This window comes from Mustela erminea, chromosome 14 (assembly GCF_009829155.1).
Source record: "Mustela erminea isolate mMusErm1 chromosome 14, mMusErm1.Pri, whole genome shotgun sequence".
In the NCBI taxonomy this organism is placed as follows: domain Eukaryota; kingdom Metazoa; phylum Chordata; class Mammalia; order Carnivora; family Mustelidae; genus Mustela; species Mustela erminea.
Window position 1 is genome coordinate 47,546,401 of NC_045627.1, and position 25,581 is coordinate 47,571,981.

The following is a 25,581-nucleotide window of genomic DNA, read 5'->3' on the forward strand; positions in this document are numbered from 1 at the left end:
CGATAAATACATACAATGGAATATTATACAGCCATAAAAAGACGAGAAGCTTGCCATCTGTGATATGAACTGATGTGGAGGGTATTCTGCTAAGTGAAACAAGTCAGACTAAGAAAGATAAATACCATATGATTTCACTTATATGAGAACTCTGAAAGATGAAACACATGAATAAAGAGATAAAACCAAAATCAGACCTATAAATACAGAGAACCGATGGTTGCGAGAGGGAAGGGATCGGGAGATGGGCAAAATCGGAGAAAGGGAGGGGAGATACAGGCTTATAGCTATGCAATGAATAACTCATGGAGATAAACAGCATAGGGAGTATAGTCAATGGTACTGTAACAGCATTGTATGGTGACAGATGGTAGCTACACATGAGGTTGAGTGTAACATAATTTATAGTGTTGTTGAATCACTGTGCTGTATCCCTAAAACCAATGTAACACTGTGTCAAATATACCCCAAAAAATCTCAATAAAATCAACTCAAGATTGTATGAAGTAAAACACATTTTCTGTCAATTCAAAGTGTGCTATCAGATAAAACTATTTACAATTATATAGTCTTTTTTATTCCCACAGAAGTACATAATCTTGTGGGGTTTTCCACTCATTATTGTACCACCAAAACTTAATACATTGATTGAAACTTAATAAATGTTGAATGAGTGAATTATTTTCAGGAACAAGGAATTTTAGAGATTGCATAATTTTTATATATATTTAAAATTTAATATTTTGTAATTTGACACTTATTTAACATTATTAGAAATTTCAGTTGTTCCTTACATTTCAGTATAATGTTCTAGTCCAACTTTCTTTTTGTCTTTCTGTGCTACCTTTTAAATAATTTCTTTATAACCTTTTCCAACTCCATAATTCTGTTTGTAGTTTTGCTTAATCTATCTCATATGCTTTTCAATATTTAATTGTTCATTTCCTACTATTTTTCAACTTCATTTTTCCTTCTCACATTCTTTTATTCCTATAATCTTTATTCCCTCTTTAAGTTATTTAAAATAGTAAGAATATTTGTGTCTGGGGTGCCTGGGTGGCTCAGTAGGTTAAAGCCTCTGCCTTTGACTCAGGTCATGATCCAGGGTCTTGGGATCAAGCCCCGCATCAGGCTCTCTTGTTCAGCAGGGAGCCTGCTTCCTTCTCTCTCTGCCTGCCTCTCTGCCTATTTGTGATCTCTGTCTGCCAAATAAATAAATAAAATCTTTAAAAAGAAGAATATTTGTATCTGATACACCTGTTCCTAAGCCTTTGAATATATGGTTGTACTCTGCTGGTTTTTCTCATTTTTACTTATCCTGCTTTGTGGTTTTTTTGTGTTTTTTTTTTTTTAATTTGGCTTCTAAGTATGAGCTCACATATCCTTCAAACTTAGCTTATAGGGATTCTTGAGGTGTTGGATGAAGGTGGATTACTCTTGAGAGTCTTTTCATTTGCCTCTTCCAGACTCTTGGGGACAATACCGGCTCAGAACCACTTTATCCTAAATTCTTAGCTTCCAGTTTAATCACCTCTCAGGCAATGTAAATGTGGGCTGGAAACCCACATGAGTATTGGCTTATGTCTACCTAGTCCAAAGAAAAATTACTTTCTGCTATATCCAGCATGAAAGACCTAGATATAAATTCCTTCTTTGATTTATTTAAACACAGTAAAAATACTTGTATTTAAGTATACAATTCCTGAAGTCCTTGAGGGCACAAGGGCAGCTGACTTATTTCAAGTCTATTCTACAACCTTATGTGGACCTTCCTATTCAACTGAGACTGAGAATAGGTTTTCATTTCTCTGTTACTTTAAGCCCTTACTCTAGACCATAAGGTCACAAAACCCAAGTTCAAGATCACTAAGATTCAGCAGAGGATTTTTATGTAAAAGTTGCTTATTGCTATGGATTCCCTTTTGAACATAGTTTTTGCATTCTAGGACTTGCTATTTCCTTGTCTACTCAACCATACTTTTTTTTATCCAGCATTTTTAACTGTTATTGGGAGGATCTGGCAAGGCATATACTTTACTGTGCCACCAGAAACAGAAGTTACAATTTGTTTAATCTCCAAAAGACAAAAATTATTAAAATCAGTTAAATTATATTCTCCCAAGGTAGCACACACATCAGAAATACAGCACCATTACCCCAAATTGTATGTTGTTGCTCGTGATCGTCCATTCAAACTATCCTTTCCATACCTTTTCTTTTTAGTTAAGTTTAAACTATCTTCAGTGCTCAAGTTCAAACCTCCAACTTAAAGTCTGTCTGAATATTCTAGCCAACATTAATTTGAAATATTTCTCTCTCACATACCAGATATAGAAGTATGTTATATTCCAAATTAAAGAATGGATTATCATCTCTATTTTCTATACTGGGAAACTGAGCCTACGACTACATAAGTGGGGCCGCCCCAAGATTAAGGCTTCAATCTTTCCACCGATTCCTCACCTTGGGGCTACAATAACAGAGAACACCAAATCTGACTTATTTCTTTGTAGCTTGCAATTTTATTCCCAGAAATGTGAACAGTTGTTGTTCTTAAGGGTAACTTGGGATGGAGGCTATTTTAACCACCAGATTGTATTTATTAGTAGCCCCAATCAAAAGGAGTCCGAAAACATGCAATCTAAGTAAAAAAGTAGACCTGTTCACATCCTACTTCAACTGTGAAAGAGAAGTAAGTTTTATCCAAAAGGTTCACAACAGGCCCTTGGCAATTTATGTTTCTGAACAGCCTCTAACTACAGAGGATTTGATCTTATTTTTTTCTTTTCTTTTCTTTTTTTCTCTTTTTTTAACCTGTGCCTCACCTTCAGAAACAGCAGCTACAACTCAGCTTCATCCTTCCTCTTTTTCCCATTCTTGCTCCCTGAGAGTGTCTGCAGAGTGTAGATGATGTACCCGCTCATGGGAGAGTCTGGTTTTAGAAACCCTGCTCACAGTCATACTAGTACCACTGACCTTGCTCTTATAAATCAATGACATGTAAAACAGCTTTTTGAAGACTTAACAGTGTAAAGTATGTACATTCTAATGCAGCTCCACTTGCATGAAATGCACGATGCTAATGTCTCATTGAATTACTGTGTAGGAATTGAAAATCCCTCTTGAACACATCCCTTCCTCTAGGTTCACTTCTGCTCTGTACCGTGAAAAGATTAGCACGAATAACCCCAGGAATTTCCTCCAGTGGTAACATCTGATCACCATGTCATTTTCTTTCCCCTGTCTACTCATACTTGGTTGCACTCCTGCTTGATTTTGGTCTCTTTCAGGTGTGTTCCTTCCATTACCCAAATATATATCTACAACTTGAGAACAAAGACTATCTGTCGCCTGCTGGCCATTCCTCATGGCACCAATTACAACAAGAGCACAGGGCAGGCGCACAGGGAGTGTGTGTCGGACCAGCTTCCATGGGCCTGAGTCAGTGGCCACTGCTCCTGGGAGCTCCTCACTCAACCTCATACCCCATATTCCAGTGTACCTTGGGAAGCCAGACCTTGGGAAGCCTTCTTGTCACATATGCCCTGTACTGCCAAAGCTATGACTTCACCTAGCATGGTAAGCTCAGACCACACCAAGGGTTAGGGACCCCCATTCACAGCAACCAGTAAATACCAACAAATACCCACGGCCAATCACTCTTTTCCATAAACCCCTCTCTACTAATTGTGCAGCTTAAAATTAAATGTCATCTACCTGCCCTGTTACAGCTTTCGATTTACTTAAATTCACCTAATAACAAAGGTGTGTGTAAAATTGATGTGAAAAAGGGGTTCAGGAAAGACAAACAGATTCCCAAGGTCACACAACAATTTAATAGCAGAGTCAGCTCTGGTGTCCCATGTGCTTCTACGATCAAAACATCACATTACGCTCTGGAATACTGCGCAGCTCACAGGGTCTTGCTCAGGGGAAGGATGAAGAGCAGCTTTCCACATCTTCCCCATCGCCCCCCCCACCGACCCCAAGCAGCCCTAGCACCAGGTCTGTGATTTCTTGGATGATTGGGATTAGGCATCTTAATTTGTAGGCTTCTGTGCGAGACACGGAGACTCATGGGGCTGTATTTGTACTTGTGTCATCACTTCACGTGTGTTCATGGCTCAGAAGACCTGTTGTGAATAATGAAATAGAAATTTGTCTTCACTGCATTCCGGGATTTCATGGTAAAAGCTTGAATGCCTGTGGGGCACCAGGTATTTTTGTTCAGGATTCAATTTAGACACAGGCAGAGCCCTTGTCTCTTTGTAACTTCCCCATATTCTGACCCCAGGAAATTATCCCAAGTAATATTTGGAGACAAAAGAATCTCAAATTTGCTTGTTTGGAAATTTTAGAAGGGCCAAATTTTTAAAATACAATTTTTTTCCCCTCAAATTAAAAAGAGAAAAATCCCTCTAATGACCTCCTGTCTTCATCTTCATTTGGGTTCCTAGAACAGGATACCTTAGACTCAATGGTTTATAAGCAACACAAATGCACTTCTCACAGTTCTGGAGACTGGGAAGTCCAAAACCAAGGTACTAGCAGATTTCATGTCTGCTTCAAAGACACCCATCTTCCCACTCTGTCCTCACATGGTGGAGAGCACAAGGGAGCTCTCTGGGTCTCCTCTGTAAGGTCACTAATCCCACTTAGGAGAGCTCACTCTTAGGACCTGATCCTCTCCTCAAGGTCCCATCTCTAACTAAGTACCATCTCCCTGGGGTTTAGGCTTCATCATACGAATCTGGGGCAGCGGGGAGGACACATTCAGCCCTATAGCACCTGCCTTATTGGAAAAACAAAACAACGCAAAATCTATTATGAAAACCAAGATGCAATTGTTTTGTTATTGTCGTTGCTGGGAAAGGCAAAATAGTGGGACAAAGAAGTAACTAGAAAATTGCACAGTGACGGCCAAGCTTCATTTTCTGGAGTCTGTCTTATCACCTTCCCACACTCTGACTCTTCAGTCTGTTGGGCTTAAGGATGTTTCTTATATGTTATTTTCCATCGCCCACTTCCTAATAATATTGACTTAGCCCAAGAATATTTTTGTACATTTGCAACATGCCAAGCATGGCAGCAGTGACTCAGCATTCAGTTCTCAGTTACCTAATTTATTTGTCTGCCATTCCTATAAGGCAGGTATTATGTCCAATAAGAAAGCAGAGGCTCAAAGGTGCCGGATGACTTGCCCAGGGTCATGGAAACAGTGAACAACAGAGTATGGACTTAGCCACACTGAACCAGAGTGCCCCTCCCAGACATCAGGCTACACCAGCTGTCAGAGGCCACCCACTGCAGCTCTCACAAACTAGAAATCTTAGGAAAATTAACCGTCAAGAATCAGTTATGCCTCCTGTGTGCCGTCATCATATTTAGATGCCTCCGTTCTAAATACCAAGAGAATATTATGCCTCAATTTCTCTGAATGCAAGTTAATTCTTACCTACGCAGTATGTGCACACACACAAAGTACTTGCAATGAGAACATAAATCAGGTCAAAGAAGGTTCACGATCACTTATTCCTACTCTTTCAGTTTCATAACACCAAGGGCTAACGCTTATTAAGCATCTACTATGAAATATAGCAAGTGATGAACATTTTTGCAGGCTCTTCCTTATTTAAATCTCCGGACAACACCATCATTATCGATACTTGACAGAGAAAGTTTAAAGGTAAAGCAAGAAACAAAGTAGATTAAATCCAACTAGAAGATCTCCAGGGGTGACTGGGGGGTGCAGTGAGTAGAGTCTGACTCTTGGTTTTGGCTCAGGCCCTGATCTCAGGGTCCTGGGATTGAGCCCGCATCAGGCTCCACACTTTACTGAGTCTCTTTCCATTTTTCTCTCCTTCTTCCCCTGGCCCTACCCCCAGCACTCTCTCTCTAAAATAAAAAAATAATTTTTTTTTAGAAGCCTATATATAACAGTCACCTGCCTGCAAAAGGAGGTGATCAGGATTTGTAGAACAGGCACACATTTTATTGCTGAGCTGGGATACGAACGCAGGCCTCTGTCTGTCCATGCTGCCAAGTGGGCTCTGCCTCCAGATATAACCTTAAGTTCCTGGGTGTACCTCATGGTTAAGTTGCCAACCGCTAAGACCGAGCCTGTGAGAGATGGGCTTCAAACTTACTCCTTTCAGGTCCCTAGGACTTCCACAAGACGCCTGGGCTGGTTGACATTTAGAACGACCTCTTCACAGTGCTGATTTCTGGGTTAACCACTAATAGGAATGAATACAATAATAAAAGTGATTGATGATGATGATGATGATGCTATCACTGCAGTTTCCCTTCTGAGAAGCCTCCCTTGTCAGAGAACAAGTTTGAGGGGAGAACAAATCTGAAATCTGCCATGAAAAGGCTTAGCAGACAAATCACTCTATGTGAATCTGCTATGATTTTTGCATTTGCTGTAAGACAATATGAATTCTAAATGACACTTCAACCCAGAAAGCGTGAAATCTGAAATCTGCGCTGTTAACAGTCATACAACTGAGCTCTGATAAATAACCTCAAGTAATTGGACACTTAATGGGCCATTAAGACCATTTCTGTTCCCACCTACCTGTGTGGCCAATTTTATTGTTAGAAAAGCCTGGGACCATCTTCCAGGTCTAGACTGTGAGAGGAAGATGCCACCTAGCAGCAGAATAGTAACCATTTTTACAGATAGCATTAATGGAGCTCCTCATTTGGTCTTACTTAACCACATGCCTCATAAATCAGTTACGTAGAGATTTCAAGCTCTGTTGACACATGGTGATGGAGGAGGTCTGTGTACATGCCCCCTCTGCTCTCTGTACTCTTTCTCAGTCTCCATTTCCATAAAGGATGAATGTTTATTCTCTGGAACATTTTATACACAAAATAGTCCTGCCTCAAAAGAAGGAATTAATCCTCGGAAGGAGGGGGGAAAAAAAAACTAATCTCTGAGAAAGAGGATTGAGACCGAGCATCCTAAACTTAAGACTCAGGGGTATGACCCTAGGCAGTGAGTCAGATATCAAATATGGAATATTGCCATTGCTGAAAAAAAAGGGTGAAACATCTTTTCATAAAGGGATATTTCTTATTTCCAATTTCATATCACCGCTTTAAGAAAAAGGCAGTATCCCCGTGGCATGAAATAGCTCTTACACATGCACATTTTCAGAGAATAAATGTATTTTTTTCTTTCCAAGTTTTTATTCCAATTCCAGCTAGTTAACATACAGTGTAATATTCAGGTGTACAATTTAGTGATTTGTCCCTTCCATACAACACCCAGGGCTCATCACAAGTACATTCCTTAATCCCCACCTCTCCTATTTCACCCACCCCCCCATCCACCTCCCCTATAGTTAAGAGTCTGCTTCTTGGTTTGCCTCTCTTTTTCCCCCTTGGCTTTTTTTTTTTTTTTTTAAGATGTAATTTATTTATTTGAGAGAGAAAACACACAAGTGTGGAGGTGTGGGGGTGGGGAGATGGGGGTGCAGAAGGACAAGCAGACTCTCCATTGAGAGGGGAGCCCGCTTTGGTCCCAGGACCCTGAGATCATGACCTGAACTGAAGTCAGATGGTTAACTAACTGAGCCACCCAGGTGTCCCTACTCTTTCGTTTTCTTAAATTCCACACATAAGTGAAATTATACGGCATTTGTCTGACTTATTTCACTTAATACTTGCTAGATCCATCTAAAATCTTATTTTTATTTGTGATCTGAAACTATACCTTACAATAAGCGTAAGATTTCACGGAATAAATATATATAAATTATTTAGAGCATGCTCTGGTATACCTAAGACATGTTATCCTAAGTGTCTTTATTCCTTCTGTTCCGGACAGGCTAGTACTGATCTCCTGAGACAACACACAGGGATCCTATACCATCTATATGCCAGAGCAGAGTATGTGGCTGCTGGGGTAAGATACAGATTGACATGAACCAATGGATGGAAGAAATCCTCAGGGCTCCAACTCTAGCCAGGCTCAAAGTAGTTGGAGAGTATCCTTTTCACATGTTCACCAGCTTCTATTCATGTCCCTTAAAATCCAGAGCTTACTTATACCCACATAAGGTCAACGTATGACTAATAGATCAGCTAAAACACATCTCTACTAAACTTCCCAGAGGCAACCCACAACTGCCTCTTAAAATCACACAGAGCAAGCACAATAGTTCTTTTATTTATGGAAGATGCTAAAAGGTTACTCAGACATTTGAAACCTGAGTAACAGTACTCTTGGTTAGTATGGTCTGAAGATTCAGGAGTGGTTGCCCATATCATTCTTCCCTTGGGCAACTGATCAGTGAGATGGCATTGGACATTACCTTTGTGTCTCTTCTCTCCTTTAAATGAGACTCTTCTCTAAAGGACCCTCTTTTAGTCATAACTAATATCTGTAGGCATTTTAGACTTCAACATAACTATACAACAACCTGCAAGTCATTACAATTATAATTTAATCTTCACAATGACCCTATAAGGATTACATTTCCCATCTTACATATGAAGGAATAATGGGTTAAGTTTACTATACCCAAGTTCACTTAATTATTGAGTTTCAAACATACTTTTGTCTAACTGTAAATATATCCTCAACAGACCTGATTTTCAGGAGACCTGAAAATCCCTTTCTTTTCTCATCTACTTTTGAATCATGCATCCTCTTTAAAAAGACCTTGTTCTTTGAACATATGTTATCATTTATCTAGTAGTCCATTAATGTGAGGCTCATTAGAAATGGACCCCCAAAGCAAGGTTCAGTGAAACAAAGCCCAAGACAAGGGCAGAGGAAGGAAAATGGCAGCAGTGGTTCTAAAGCATCTGTGGATGCCAGAGCATCCGGAGATAAAGGTACTCTTTGTAGGACATCATAAAATTCTTGCAAGTCCACCATATGGATAAAGAATGATTTTATAGCCTTAAAAGTTGAGTTCTGTGGCACAAAATCAGCCATTCACACGGATTGGCTTCCAGAAGTTCACTTGATATACACATGTCTTTTTTCACTTGAAAATATTTTGACCCCTCTCCATGTATCAGGCATTTTATCAGAAGCTATAGAGGTGATGGTAAAGAGGAAAGGCATGGCCCATATTCTGACAGAGCTTGCTTTCTTACTAGGAAGGAAGACAACTCAATAGCTGTGTTTTAACTATTTATGTTTTACTACATTTTATTGGTAAGTGTTAGGGTAGCTTTTATGGGAGAAATAACCAAGTCCCAAGGATAGCACAGAAGAGTCAGGATGGTTGCTTTGGAGGAAAAGTAAAGCTTCTGATAATGAGTAAGAATGATCTAAATGAGAGGGAAAGTGCCCTTCAAGAACAAAGCCTCCTGTGACCAGAGCTCAGAAACTGATGGGAAAAGGTGACATGGAATTCTAGGAATGGAATGGTAGCAGGAGAAAGACTAGGAAGTATTTTGGTCTCCAGTCAAGACAACAAAAATCACTCTAAATATTTCAGAATGAACAGAATGTGATCCAAGGAATCGATTTTATTGGGGATAAAGGGCTGGAAACAAATAGGACAAGAGAGAACCTCCAGAGCTTCAATAACAGGGAGGCTCTGCACACTCTAGGCTGAAGGAGCATATGGAGGAGGTGGCCTTATAGGAGCCCTGGGAGTAGAGCCAGTTGGTAAATTCAGGATCCACAGGGCTTCTTCCTGGCAAGAGCTAGGACCACACAGCTGCTACCAGAAACACCTCAGGAGGCAGGAAGAGAGGGAGAGAAGCACCCTGGCTTCTCCCCTTCTGCTAACTTTTCAGTCAGCCCTCCCTGGAAGCCCCGTGGTGAGGGAGGAATAGTCTCGTGTAACAGCAAGAAGGACTAAGACTGTGCAACAGCGGTCTGAGAACAAATGGAGTGTGTAGCCCTTACCTGTGCGTAAAGAAGCCTTTGAGCGGCAACTCCTCTTGTGTACTGCAAGTGCTCCTAACCAAAAATCAGGGGCAAGAATCAATGCTCAGAGACACTTATGAATGAAGAAATGTAAAAGGAGACAATTATGGCCATTACCCTGTTTTCATTAAAGTTGGAGATGATCCTCACTCCATGGCGCTCTGTGGCTGACTCTGAGTAATAGCCTGTGTTCTCTGGGACAGGAGACTCATATCACTGGGCCAGAGTATGAGCTCCGAGTGCAGAACTCAGGATGGTGGTCTTGGAAAGCAGGGAGGAGATAATCGGAACTTGGGGAACTTGGTGAGAAACCCAGAGAAGGAATCTGAAAGGAGTGGAGAAGTACCCCTTACCCTGGTTCCCTCTTACTTTCTCCATTGTAAGGTATTCTCCAGCCACCCCAGGCAACCCTCAGTCATCTCTTCCGAATGACTAGACCTGCAGTGTTGTCCCATGGGAGCGTCTGGGAGGCTGCAAGTGTTCCGTATCTGCACAGTTTGATACCTCAGCCACTTGCCACGTGTGACTGCACAAGCACGTGAAAATGTAGGTAGCAGGACTTATTTCTAATTTTATTAATTGTAAATGGATTTAAAATTTAAATAGCTACATGTGGTCAATGGCTAGCGCATTGACCAACACAGCTGAGGCTCCTACTGTCAATTGTGTGGTAACAATTTAGTCAGCCCAGTACAGAGCTCTAGGAAGTTTCCAATAAGGCTGTGTATGGTTTCCACTAGGATACCCCCTCTTGGAGCACTGCTGAGAGTGTTTTTAGGTAGATAAAAAAGCAAGAAAAATAAAATTAAGATAAATTCAAAAGAATAAAATATAAACTTTTATATGAAAACTATAAGAACTCCTGCGTCTAAATGTCTCTGACTCTTTCAAAGTAGCTACCTTGTTTAAGCAGCACCAGCATTGTCTGAATAACCTTAGACCAACTCTTTCTCAAAATTGCCTCCAGAGTCATTTTCCAAGACATGTAAGAAGAACAGTGCATTGGCATTTAGTTGTGTTCCTAGCTTTTGAGTCATTTTTATATTAACCTCTTTTTAAAAGTATATATTTTGTTTTAAAATATAAAGGACATAAGAAAGTAAAAATGTCCTACAAATCCACCAGTAGGGATTAAGTAGTATTCACACATTATATGCTTTTCTTCATGTTCCTTTAAAAATAAAAAACACAACAATATTCTACACACAACTTAGGATCCTAAATTTTTCATAATATTCTCACATAAGTATGTTTATGGCATTAATTATTCATCAAAATGTTTTTCTAAATGGTTGCAAAATATTCTATCATATGGATATATCATACAACATGAACTACTCCTATGTAGCTGCTATTTTTTTTTTTCAACAAAAAATATTTCCAGGCACCTAGGTGGCCCAGGTCGTGTCTCAGTGTCCTTGGTTAGAGTCCCACATCAGGCTTCCTGCTCAGCAGGGAACCTGCTTCTTCCTCTCCCTCTCCCTCTGTCTGCCTGCTCACCTCCACTCCCACCCCTACCACTTGTGCTCTCTCACTGTCAAATAAATAAATAAAACCTTAAAAAAAAGTCCTGACTTTAAGTGCTTTTTGATTTTTCCAGAATATAACTTAGTATGAAAGATAGGGAAAGATAAAGGAGAGTACCAGTTATCACATATTTGCCATAGAACAAGCTTATTGTATATACTATCTCATTTAGTCCTAGAACTCTTGAGATATGTAATATTATGCCCCCAAACTTTAGCCTTTCAGGTATAAAATTGCAAAAAGTTTAAGTTGTTCTACCATATATTTAGGAAGGGTCTGCACCAAAATTTGAACCCAGGAGGATATGATTCCCAGTCCGTACTTTACATGAGTGCCTGATAGCCATTGGGTGGCTTCAGCAGAAATATTACGACAATTCCAAAATATATGTGTCATTCCATATAACTTGTTCAATTCACAGAATATTCACACAGGTGGCTATGGTAGAAAAGAGGCAAAGGGTTAGAAGCAATGTGGCTCATGCTAATTAAAAAACACAAAACCAATCTTTTTTTTTAAACTTGACTTCTTCAGATTGTTCCTGTCAAATATGCCTGAACATATCAGTCAATCCCATGGCAGCATTTCACTCTCCTGGCAACCAGGACCTTTCTGCAACTGCCCAAAGTGACAGTTTGAGCAGTTTTAATTAACAGGAGCGATTAGGCTGGAGGAAATTATTTCCCTAAATGCCAGTCAGTCTCGTTCACCCTTTCAAAAGATCCCAAAGATTGCAAACGGGACTGCTGCTGGCAGTGGGATACTCAGCCCTCAGGCTGGCGAAGCCCAGCATTCCAGACTCCACCTGGCTGTAAACCAGCCGGGATCAGGAACATACTTGGACAAATGGTACAGAAGCCCTTTAATACCTGTCCAAGAAACAATCACAACCAGAAGCTTCTCCAGTTTCTGGGATTTCATTTATGGGAAGAGGGGGAGCTGGCCAATTAGCAATTTTGTTTCTCTTAACAAAAGAAATTGATCTTTGCAGGCTTCCAGCTCTGCAAGGTTTGCATGTTTCAATACACTCCTTAGATGGAAGACCATTTAAGATCTTAATATATGGGGGCACGAAAGAGAGTAGAGTGTGTAAGTGGCGTCAACTAATTGATGCCACTTGCAGCTTGATGCAATGATGTCACTTTGGAAAAATAAAGATGAATTTTTAAATAAAATACAGTAGTAGATTAAGACATCATCCACTAAGGGCGAACACTGGTAAGTGTTTTGAGTAACAACTCTGGGATTTTCTGGAAGATACAGTGTTTCTTTTTGCTCCCTGAAGCTCAATCTAAAGAAGAGCTGATCTGCCTATAAACTAGGATGAAGATATTTTAGAATGAGGTTCAGATAAAGGCCTGAACCTTAAACCTTGCCTTGGAAAACCTCAGATAATATATTGGGGCATTTTCACTTCATCGAGACACTGCATCATGGGTAAGGACAGCCACTGTGGGACCCTGTAATACCTTGAGTTAGAATCCTGGCTTACGTGTACCCACTGTGTGACTTTGAATCAGTTACCTCACTCCTTTGTGTCTCAGCTTCACTGTCTATAAAGTGGTTCAATCAGAGTACTTTCATCCTAGGGTTATTATAAGAATTAAAAGGCATACTTTTATAAATTGCTTTGAACAGTGTCTGGAACATCTTAAGACCTAGAGAAGAATGCATTACATAACAGATATTTTAATATAATCATTTTTGGTCCTGTCTCACCAAGCCACTGAAAAAAACAGCAGCAACAGACAAAAAAGGCACACCAGAATTGCATCTCTCAGGATTCTTACTCTGCCACCATTTCCTCTCACTTTCCACTTGGTCCATCAGGCGGAACGCCCTCCCTTTCCTGCCACCTCCCAATATTTGTGCTGTCAACAGTCCCTCCTTTCGTCCAGAAGCCTCATAAAATGAGGGGTCTCTCTTTTTGTTCAGGGTGAACCCTTTGGCCTTCCTTGTCTCTCATTCTCCCTGGGGATCCTCCTAGATCCCAGTGTCCTCTCAGTGACTTCTCTGCTCCTGCTGCCTTCAGCGTATGAACAATGTCATGCTTCTGTAGGCTTTCTGCCCCCATGTGCTTTGCTGTCTAAGCCTTCTTGAATTCCCACCACAACCATATTCCAGGATGGAAAACTTCATTTATTTCCCATCAGGGACTTCAAACTCCTGGCTCCCAGATGAGAACAGACTTCTCTTCCTCACCCTATCTAGTTAGTAGGAAATTGTTTTAAAAAATAATAATAATAATAAACATAAGAAAATTACACACTGAGTCACCCGAAGTCTTAAAAAGTAGTAATCCTTAGCAATGCAATGGGTATAACTTTAGTATATCCTGATTATTCCAAATTATGCCACTTCCTAACCCTTCTTGTTGACTGAAATTTTACCCTGATTCACAAAATCTACTTAGGCCTGATGATATTAAAGAATTGAAGAGCTGACGAATCAACACAGAGAATATGCATTATTTTCCATGTTTCTTGCCACAGCTTGAAGATATTTTCATCAGAGAACTGTCAATTTTATAGACTGTTGAAGATTTATTCTTGAGTTGTCCATTATCCAACTGGAAAAGAGGTGAACAAAAGTGGCAGATGGATTGACCAACGTCATTACACAGATAGGATTATCAACAAGTCTAAATAGCCTAAAGTTCCAGGCAATTTTTTTTAAGATTTTATTTGCTTATTTACTTGAGAGAGAGAGAGAGAGAGAGAGAGAACACACACAGGCAAAGGGGAGACGCAGAGGGAGAAGCAGATTCCTCGCTGAGCAGGGAGCCCAACACAGGGCTCAATCCCAGGACCATGGGACCATGACCTGAGGCGAAGGCAGATGCTTAACCCACTGAGCCACCCAGGCACCCCTGTGTGCTTTGTTATCCTACAACAGATGCCAAAGGAAATGAGGAACCAGAGCATTACCATTCTAAGGTAGTAACAATGATTCTTTGGAATTTATGTCATTATAGGCATAATGTTTCACAGAATTCTCAGAGCTTATCTTAATTCTTATGGAAGTCAAAGGTGAGATGGCCCTATCTCTAGCAATAGTCCTAATTCTAGCTGATATTAAAAATGGTTATAATTTTATGTGATTTTAGAGTTTCATTATACTATCCTAAACCTTATTTCATCCGATTTACTCAGGACAATCTAATCATTATGCCTGTCCTGCTCCTGAATTCTCCCTTATAGGTATCCTCGATCAGGGTTTTGTTTTGTTTTGTTTTCACCACTGCTACTTTGAATTTTACCAAATTCAGAATTACAGATATCTTTTAATAATTGAGATCAGAAATCACCATTCCTGGTCTCTTAGACTCCATCCTTGCCCCAAGCCCCACACAATTCTTCAGATCCCCTGATGACAAGCACAGGATGCTCCACACCCCCACACAAAAAAATCACATTCATTATTTATTTAACCATTGATTTCAGCAATGTTATTGTGTGCTTTTCACGTGCTATCGGCTGCCACATCAATGTACCGGGCAAGAATAAAGAGGGAAGGATAGGGTAATGACTTACACCAGAAGCCTGCTGTAAAATCTATAGGGTGGAAACTGGAGCTCAATTTGAATTACCTTTCCATCTGGCAGGATGAGCAGAGCCTGGTTAACATTATGTGCATCAATTTCCTTATAGTGCCTTTAAACAGAAGCCTGTTGGAGCTTGGCTCCTATAGGTCTGAAGACAGTACCGCGGTGCAGGCTACATCCACGGCTCTTTTCCACTATCACCATATTTGGACACACTGGAATTTGCCCGTTGGGACAGCAGACTGAAGAAGATCTGCTTATCTACAAGGTGAGCATGCTGGCTGGCTCACTCAGGCAAAGAAGCACGTGACCTCCGCGAATCAAGTACGGCTGCTAAAATTGAAAATTCTCTCCCAGTACAGCGCATGTTATACTTCTAAATTGTAGAGCACGATTAACCAAGTTGTGGAGGAATTGGCTCTTGGAAAACTACCGAGCACAGCTCTGCTTTGGCTGGGCTAATCACAGGATCAGCCAGGAGCCCAGCAAAGTGGGTGCGTCTCAGAGAGGGGGGGTGTGGGAGAAAAAGATTTCAAGTGGGCCTTGTGAATTTCTGAGTTCATGGCAAATTATAAGAGTGACGCTGTGCCCCAGAACACAAAACACTAAGACCTGGGGTTTAAATTCTCTTTCTGGGTGCCTTTGAGCTGATGTATTTTGGTGAAATGGAAACAGGTGTTCACATGGACATTTTACTACTCGTTTTTTTTTTTTTTAAGATTTTATCTATTTATTTGACAGAGAGAGATCACAAGTAGGCAGAAAGGCAGGCAGAAAGAGAGAGAGAGGGAAGCAGGCTTCCTGCTGAGCAGAGAGCCCGATGCGGGACTCGATCCCAGGACCCTGAGATCATGACCTGAGCCGAAGGCAGCAGCCCAACCCACTGAGCCACCCAGGCGCCCCTTTACTACTCGTTTTGCATAATCTTTCCCTCCCTCTCTTTCCTTTCCTCTCCATCTTTCTGTCCTTTACCTTTTACTGGAATCTGTGCCACAAATAATGATATGGCTCCTCTGCAGGACTCCGGGCGATATCTGATTTCTTGCCACAATGACTTAGTGGCTTTTTTCATAATTCTTAAGCTCCCAAACTCAATTCCTCCTCCTCCTCGCTTTCAGGGAAGAGCAAACCTCTGGTTTTAGTGACATAACTGAAGTTTGGGAAAAACAACCGGTGATTATCTGGATCAGAGATCACCATCACCTCAGACTCTTGTCCTGATCCCGAGCCCCTCTGAAGTCTTCATTACCATTTGACAACTGACTTAACCCAAATGCAGACATGAAATGTGCAGATTGCATATTACGTCACTCAAAGTGAAGGTGCCCCTCCTTCACCCCTCTCTTTATGAAGTGCAAAGGGAATCAGAGAAGTAATGTTTAAACAGTATTTTCTCAGGGGCACCTGTGTGGCTCAGTCGTTAAATGTCTGCCTTGGCTCAGGTCATGATCCCAGGGTCCTGGGATGGAGCCCCACGTTGGGCTCCCTGCTCAGTGAGTCTGTTTCTCCCTCTGCCTCTGCTCATGTTTTCTCTTGCTAGAGCTCTCTCTCATGTAAGTAAGTACAATCTCTTTTTTTTTTAAAGGAGTGTATTTGCTTTTTTAAAAAATACTCTCCCCACAAAGAATTGCAAAACATTTGCTAATGCAAATTACAGTCAGCTGCCCTTGGCTCCAGGACTGGTTCTAGTATCTTCCACCTGCAGCATCACCTCTCTGGGCTCTGGTGTTCTCATCTTCAAAGTGGGGTGGATAATAATCCTGTTTCACAATGTAGTCCTTTCAGTCTGTGTGTGTTTATGGAGCATGAACCCCGTCAAGCATTCTTCTAATCTCCTTGACTGGTTTAGCTCAAGTTATCCCACAACAACCTTCAAGATAGGCGCTGTCATGATTCCTATTTTGTCAATGGGGAAATGAGAGAAAAGGACCCCATTATGAAAAGCTGGGCTACTGACAAAGGCCTGCAGTGCAGGCCACTTTAGTGAATCTGGGCTTGGATTCTGAGTCTGAGAACATACTCTGAGCTCTCTGAATCTTGTGTCTACATTGCAGAATGGCAGCACCCTCCAGCTCACTAATTCTGTATCTAATTCTGACACTGCAGAGGAAAATGTGCGGAAGCATGTACTGGGACAGTTCAATGCCCACTGAGTCCTCCCTGGCCCAGTAAATATCTCCCAAGCTAACCAATCCTTTCGGAAAAGGCTCTCCTCTTGGAAGGGAACAAAGGCGAGGATGAGGGAAGAAGCAATGCTGCCAGATTCTAATTTCCCTTCAAATTAGCTTTTGCATAGAGAGAAAGGGACTCTTACACACAGCTCTGCTGGTTGGCTTTATTATCTCAAATTAATTAGGAAAATACCCAAGACTCTAACATGGTAAATTAATTTTCTCAAGGTCACCAACAAAATAAGTAATAGTTACATTTCTAATTTTATCTAACTCCAAAGAACAAAGTCTTCATTATAATACCTTACGTTGTTGTGGTAGTTTTAAGGATGCTTCCTGATTACTTTTAGCTCTCCACCTTCTGGTATGTGATAGGTCTGCCCTGATATTCAGGTGGGGCTACTTTTCATTTATTTAGTTTCCTGCTTCTGTTTTCTTCAGGCTGTTGTTGTTGTTATTATTTAGACTTCTGGGCACAGAAGAATTGGCAGTGAGAAGGAGGTACGTTAGTGTGTATCATATAGGACAACTGAGTTGCTTTGTACAAACCACCGTGTGCTTAGTACATGTGTGAATGAGTATGAGTTCCAAATGCTAATGGAAGAGCAAAGGAGAATGATAAAACAGGAAGATCAGCAAATTTCCTAGGCAGTCTCTGGAGTAGCATCATTCAGAATTCTTGTAACTTTGGGTAAATCACATCACTCGGCAAAGTCTCTGTTACAAAGTCTCTAGTAAATTGAAGATATTTCAACTTTTTATGCCAGAAATCAGTATATAGAATGGAGAGTAGGGTAACTGCTACCTAAGAAGCCAGTATTAAAAAATTTCCCAGTAATTCATTTACCATTCAGTTTCCGGACTAGTCCGCACTCCTGAAACTATATCTAATTTTCAAAAGATGGCATAGACATTTTTCTGGTTTACATGATCAGAGAGGACACAACTGTGATATCTGTGATTAAGAGCATTTAGTTGTAGATTTTCCATGCTGGTTTGACCTTTTAATTTATCCATCAATACCTGTGTTCATTTGGGGGATTCAATTTCTATTTTCTAGAGCCTCATTCTCTTAAACCACCCCCTAATCTGATCAGTTCTGAGTCAGCATCAGGGTACTATCCAAATCAACTAAGTGGAAGAATTCCAGAATTCCAAAAAATTCAGGAAGGTGATGTATTAATGCCTTGCTCTTCAGAGCCTACCAGAGTGCGTGGCATTGGCCTCAAAGCTTTGTTATAAATAAAAATGTAACATGCTTAAGGATAGATCAATATACACTTTTCCTTCATTCTTTTAACAGTGAGTACTTATTGTGGCGTAGGTAGGGGTAGAGTGGAGGGGGAACAATAATAAGCAAATTAGACATGGAGCTTACCTCCTGGTGGCTGAAATGGACACTAAATTATCATTAACACAATTAGATACTGAATTCCAGGTAAGGATATTTTACTACAAAGGTCAATATAGTTTGCCAAGAAAGCGTATTACTTGACCCATGCTGTGTGAGGAAGGTCCAGGGTAAGATTCCCTGACAAAGTGACACTTGAGGCAAGATGTAAACAATGGTGAGTAATTAAAGACAGGGCAGGACATTCTAGAAGAAGGAATATGCTTCAGGGCCTCAAAATGCAAGGATAAATCTGCATTCAAGCCACCGAGAAAGCCCAGTGTGCCTACGGTGGAAAGAACCAGCCAGAGTCCTATGTTACACATTTGGTGACGCAGGCAGGAGTTAACCCCTGTGGGGATGCACAGGCTAGGCCAAGATTATCTTTTCCCTAAGGCAAGAAGAAAAGGAAGCTCATGAAATGTTGTAAGGCCAAGATTTGTTTTTATAAGATCGTTCTGGTTGCACTAATGATCAGAGATGGGAGAAAAGTAACAAGGGATTCAAGGAGACCAGTCAAGACTGGAGGGGGGCGGGGCGGAGAGGAAGGAGGGGGAGGAGGGGAGGGAGAGGAGGAGAAGGAGGAGGGGAGAGGGAGGCAAAAGAGGGGGAAGGGGGAGAAGAAGGGGTGGGGGAGGAGGAGGAGGAGGAGGGGAGAGGGAAGAGGGAGGGGGAGGAGGGGAGAGGGAAGAGGGAGGGGGAGGAGGGGAGAGGGAGGAGGGAGGGGGAGGAGGGGAGGGGGAGGAGGAGGAGGAGGGGAGAGGGAGGAGGGAGGGGGAGGAGGGGAGGAGGAGGAGGAGGAGGAGTAATAATGTAGGTGATTTGCTATTTAGGGAAAAAAGTAACTGGTGAATTTGATGGAATATAGTCACTGAGATGTGCTGCTGGAGAGAAAATGTTAAGAATAAATCCCAAGTTTCTGACTTGTACTCTTTAGAATGATTTAGCCGACTTTAGTCCCAACTTATCCATTAGGCTCAGTGGGCCCTTTTGTAGAGGCCCACAAAAGTGTTTGACCCTTTTTAAACCATAAAAGCAAAATGAACTTTTAGTTCAAAGAAAATGCTTAAATATATAATAGTAATCCATCCATCCTTACCAATGCAGTAAAATGTAATCTTTAATATTTACATGGAGGAAGCAAAAGTGTCCAGGCCCATGGAAGTTACAGCGTGGCCCTGGGCCAGTTGTCACTGAGAGAGAAAACTGGAGGAAGACCAGGTCGTCACGGGGCTGGAGGGTTACAGCAGCACAGTGCAAGTCAGTTTTGACATCAGTTTCAGGTTTTGAGGTACCTGTAAAACATCCTGGTGAACATGACAAAAAGTCCTTTAGATAATACAGCTTAGAAATCATGAGGGTGCTTTCAATGTTTATATATAATGTTGGATTTAGAGTCATGAAGTATGGATTTCGGTTCTAGCTCTACTACTTTGGTGGGCTTTCATGATGATGACGAAGATGATCGTGAGGAGGAGGGCTGTCTAAAATAGCATCATCTTTCTTCTACGAAATGCTTCAAAACATGTGACTGGGTGAGTGGTGACACTTCAGCTGTAGCAATGGTTACCTGACCCAAAATGAGCCAGTCAGAGGTTACCTGTGGGACTTCATATCTGAGGTGGTTGAGAACACCCTTATGCCCTGCAGTACGAAAGCCATTGGAAGGGTTCTTCATCATTGCTAGGGAAAGGGTAAACTACCACATGGCGAAACCTGCTTGAGAAAGCAAAGCCAACTTACAGAATAGGACAGACTCCATGTAGAGCAAGTCCTGACGACTTTAGTGCCCCTATTTCTAATCTTCCCTGGCACCACATCTACCCCTGGACTATTCAGATAGTTGAGTTGTCTATTCTGTTTAGGTCAGTTGCAGGTTTTACGTCTACTGTTTTCAAAAGCAAGAGGGCTGACCAGTATAATCACAAAATACCCAGGTCATATCATCTCACCAAGCTTCAGTTTCCTGGTCTGTATCATGAATAGGATAAAACTTAAACCACAATTTTGGGATGATGATCACATGAGAAAATTATGCAAAAATGCTTCAAAATTCAGTGTACAGCATGCATATACTAATTATCATTGTTACTATGAAAGGGAGAGACCAAGAAGGAGGACATCTAGAGTTGACAGAGGGGGACCCTTTTGACCCTAGAAGGGTATGGCTCCGTTACTGGAAGTCATCAGATGTGGTTTAAAGAGATTCCCCTCAATGTACACTATTAGATTGAAAAAGTCCTACTATTTTTCTGCAACGTTCTCTATTTTATGTTAATCTTTACTAATTTGCCAGTATTTCCCACAATCAGTTAGCTTGCTCTGTAAGAAACTCATATAGGGCTAGCGTGAGTCCCTCATCTACCCCATTCCAATATGCACAATAAAAACATCCTCTCTGCCTTCAACACACCCTATTCTAACTTTATTGACCTTTAGTCATTATCGTATGAATTGTTGATATCTATAGATTTTGAAGTCTTCAAGGGCGACTTCACACTCTCATTTCTGTACATTCCTAGCACTGAATACACAATAGGTGCTCAGCAAATGTTAGTTCAATGAATGGATGAATTCAGTTATATTATATCTCTAACTCGCAAAACACACATTAGTATCTCGAAGGCCAATAATCTGTGTTCCACACCATAGAATTTGAAATAAAGTCCAACCAGCTGGATCGAGATTTGAGAGTGTTTGTGAACAGGTGGTGTTGTGTTTGAGGATGGCCTGGAGCTGCTTTATGAGAAAGCAGCCCTGTGTGTCTAGAAGTAGAGTATCTTTATTTTTTTTTTTTTAAGATTTTATGTATTTGACAGAGAGAGAGCAAGAGAGCAAGAGAGAGAACACAAGCAGGAGGAGTGGGAGAGGAAGAATCAGGCTTTCTGCCAAGCAGGGAGCCCGATGCAGGGCTCGATCCCAGGACCCTGGCATTATGACCTGAGCCAAAGGCAGACGCTTAATGACTGAGCCACCCAGGCACCCCTAGACGTAGACTGTCTTTAACTCCACCTGTGGCAGGCTAAGGGCTCTTCTTAAGAGTATCTGAAAAAATACACATTTAATACAAGATAATTGACTGCTCAGGACACTGCCATCCACAACCCCCCAGTGCTTACTCTGAAGTCCCATCCTTAGGACATCTATATTTAATTTCTGTAAAAACTGGTAACTGATTCAGAAATAGCCTGTGGTGGTAGCAAACTATTTGTAAATTATATACGCATAAAAGAGCATCATAAAGACAAGAACTGCTATTCTTCACATTCCAATAAACATAGCATCAATTAAAAGCTGAAGGCCAAGATGCTTAGCCAAGTTTCCATCCAGATGGAATTTATAATAAGTGTTATAAAGCTCTGAAAATCAAGGATTCCAGCCAAAGCAAGGACAAGCTATAAAAGGTGCACACCTCCTTAATGTGACAATAATAACACCACAAACATGGTTCCTAGTTTGCCAGAAATTTTGCTCTTCCTTTTTTTGTTGTTCAGTAAACTTTTATTGAAAACCTACTGTGTGCTGGAGTCTGCGGTGATTAATGAGCCCCCATGAAGCTGAGGAGAAACATACACACACACACACACACACACACACACACACAGAGATATACACACACGCAAATACCATGTACAGTTAGTAATGCAAAACCAGTCAGTCTGGGGCACCTGGGTGACTCAGTTGGTTAAGCAACTGCCTTCAGCTCAGGTCATGATCCCAGAATCCTGGGATCGAGTCCCACATCAGGCTCCCTGCTCCTTGGAGAATCTGCTTCTCCCTCTGACTTTCTCCCCTCTCATGCTCTCTCTCACTGTCTCTCTCTCAAATAAATAAATAAAATCTTAAAAAAAAAAAAAAAAAACAGTTGGTCTAATGCACTCAAGCCTATGCTATGGGTTGCCTGTGTCACCCCAAAATTCAGATGTAAAAGCTCTAACCCCCATTATATCTAAATGTAACCTCATTTATAAATGAGGTCATTGCAGATGTAATTGGTTAAGATAGGTCATGCGAGAGGAGGGGGCCCCTAATGCAGCGTGACCAGTATCCTTCTAAAAAGGGGAAATTTGGGCACAGACGTACTCAGCAAGAACACATGTGAGAATTGGACTTATGTAGCCATGTCACAAGTTGGAAGAAAGGTCCAGAACATCTCCTTCCCTGGTGGCTTCAGAGGCCTTCAGAGCCCTGCAAATACCCTGATTTCAGACCTCTGGCCTCTTGCACTGTGAGACAAATTTCTGTCACTTAAGACACCTAGTTTGGGGGTGCCTGGGTGGCATCGTCAGTGAATTGTTGGACCCTTGGTTTTGGCTCAGGTCATGATCTCAGGGTTATGAGATCGAGCCTTGCATCTGCCTCCTTGCTCAGCACAGAGTCTGTTTGAGTTTCTTTCTCCCTCTGCCCCTCCCGCTTATGCTCTAAAATAAATAAATTTTTTTTAATAAGCAAATTTAAAAAAAAAAAAGACATCCATTTTGTACCTTGTTATAGCAGCTCCAGGAAACTAATACATTTTAGCTTTCTCATCTGTATGATGAATAGTATAAAACCTACATATTAATGTAACACTGATTAAATGAGATAGTATATATAAAAAGCTTTTTGAAGTTCAATTTCAGTGCAGAGTATATAGGAAGAGGTACAAAAATGTAGGTCTTTCAGAGAGACCTTCAGCATAGCCCAACCATATTGGGTTCCAAGCAAGTTTGAACCCCAGGTTTCAGATCTTAAGAGAAAATTCTACAGCCCACCTAGACTTGCACCCTCTGACACAGCAGCCACTTGCTATGTGTGAGCAGTTGAAATGTCACTAGTTCAAAGTGAGATGTGCCGTCAGTATATAGTACACACTCAATTTTAAAGGCAATGTGGAAAAAGAATGTAAAATATCTTGTGCATATTTTTACACGGACCACATGTTGAGAATATAACATTTTGGATATACTAAGTAAAATATATTATTAATTTTACCTATCTTTTGTTAGTTTTACTTTTCTTAATGTGGTTACTGGGAAATCTATAATCACTTACGGGGCACACATTCTGTATGTACTGGACAGCACAAGTAGAGAGGTAAAATATGTCCCTCTGTTTCCTGAAATCACATCCTAGAGGTTCCATCAGCTGTGACCCCACCATCTGTGAGGGTTTAAGTGTATGGAGGCTTGATACTCTTCTTCTGTTTGTCTCCCATCCCCACTCTGCTGCTCAGAATAGTGGTGGGGTTCAGATTTCAATTCACAGCTAATTAGGAATCCAGTGACCTGTGCCTTCAGGTAAAGGAGGCTGAATATTTGAAAAATGACTTCCCCAAGGGCAAACAGAAGAATCTAGGCATTCTGACTTTCAAGTCTTGCAGACTAGAGTTCCAGCCTGCCATGTGTTTTCCCTGAGATTTTCAACAAATACTTACTGAGGGTCAAGCATGAGTCAGGTGACAGAGATACAGATGAAATCAGCCATGAAGGGATTCAGATTCAGTTTGGGAAACTAATATTTACCTCCAGGTTTACAATGAAAATTGAATAACATCCCATCTGTAAAGTGCCTTGTTCTACCTGGACATATCTATTACCAGAGTTACCACCCCAGATGACACCCTGTATGAAACATCTTTAGGGCTCTGACACATTGGAGTTGTCGATAGCTCTCTTTCTCCCTCACGCTGAATTGAGCCTTCTGTACCACCACCAATGTCTCCCAGAGTATTTCCTGTAGATGTATACACGTCAAAGTTCAGAAATATATGTGACATACACCCTCAGATCACACAGGTTGTTAGTTTTGTGACTTAATTTGAAATCTTCTGGCTTCGAAATTTAACCATTTTGTGTTCTTACGTTGTCAACATCAGTAGTCACTGAACAGCCCTGGGTTCTGTCCTAGACACAAGGACTGCAAATATCTGGTGTGCAGCAACCGAGTGCTTATAATAGAACATGTACTGACCTTCCAGGAAAACATTTCGTTTCCCATCTGCAGGTACCGCATTTTATCTTTTAACACCCTGGAGCCTAGAAACTTGGTAAATTTTTTTTTAATTATTTTGAATGATAAGAAAAATTCAATATTTGTCATTCATTGTATATGTGTGTGGCATGAAAAAAAATCTTTTTTCTTCTTCAAGAATCACCCCAGGGATCTAAACTTCCAGGTGAAGGCATCAGTGGTTTTAGCTGCCATCTGTCTCTTAAGAAGAACAATCTCTGAGGAAGATAACTGAGGGTTTGGCTATGGTCTGCATAATTTTCCAGATGTTCAAGAGCAAGTTCCTCATTGAGCCCTTAGGAAGATCTGGGCAGAAGTAATTATGCTACTACTTCAAGTTAGCCTTCAGAGATGGCATAACTCAACAGAACTCCAAGGTTTCTTCATTCCCCATGATTTTGTCACTTCTCCTTTAAGCCTTTAATATTATATGTCCTCTTTGAATTTACAACTCTGTGCACTTGTCCTCATGCCTGTTTCCATCATTAGCTTCTCTGTCACTCTTTGTTCTCCTTTGATGTAAGGAAAATCACCCAAGAAACCCTCTGAAAAGCAGGTGTGCCAACTGTTATGTATGATGAGGCAACACAAAGCTAACAAAGGTCCCCAAATCTTAAGAAATTTGGGAAGATTATTGAGGAACCAGATAGAACTACAAAAGCCAACTCTGATGCAGGAAATACAGACAGTAGATAACTTGCGGATTCTGCTCCAGTCCCAAAGCCTTATCCATATAAGACAGAAGGCATCCAACCAAGGCTGTGAGACAAGTTCTAGTCCTCAGTGAAAGGCTGCCATGAACTAGGCAGGACATCCTACTGTGCAGGAATAAACACAGGACAAGAACATAATCCTTGTACTGAGGATACATGACAAAGTCAGGACCTACAAAACTCTAAAAAGAAAAAAGTTTCAAGGAGACACTTTCAGTATCCTTCTGGACACTTCCTTGTAAGCATCTCATTGCATAAAAATCTCAAGGCATGTACCTTTCTCACTTTAGCAGAAGGAAAAACAGGATTTGAGAAATAGAGAAATCTAAGTTAACTGTAGC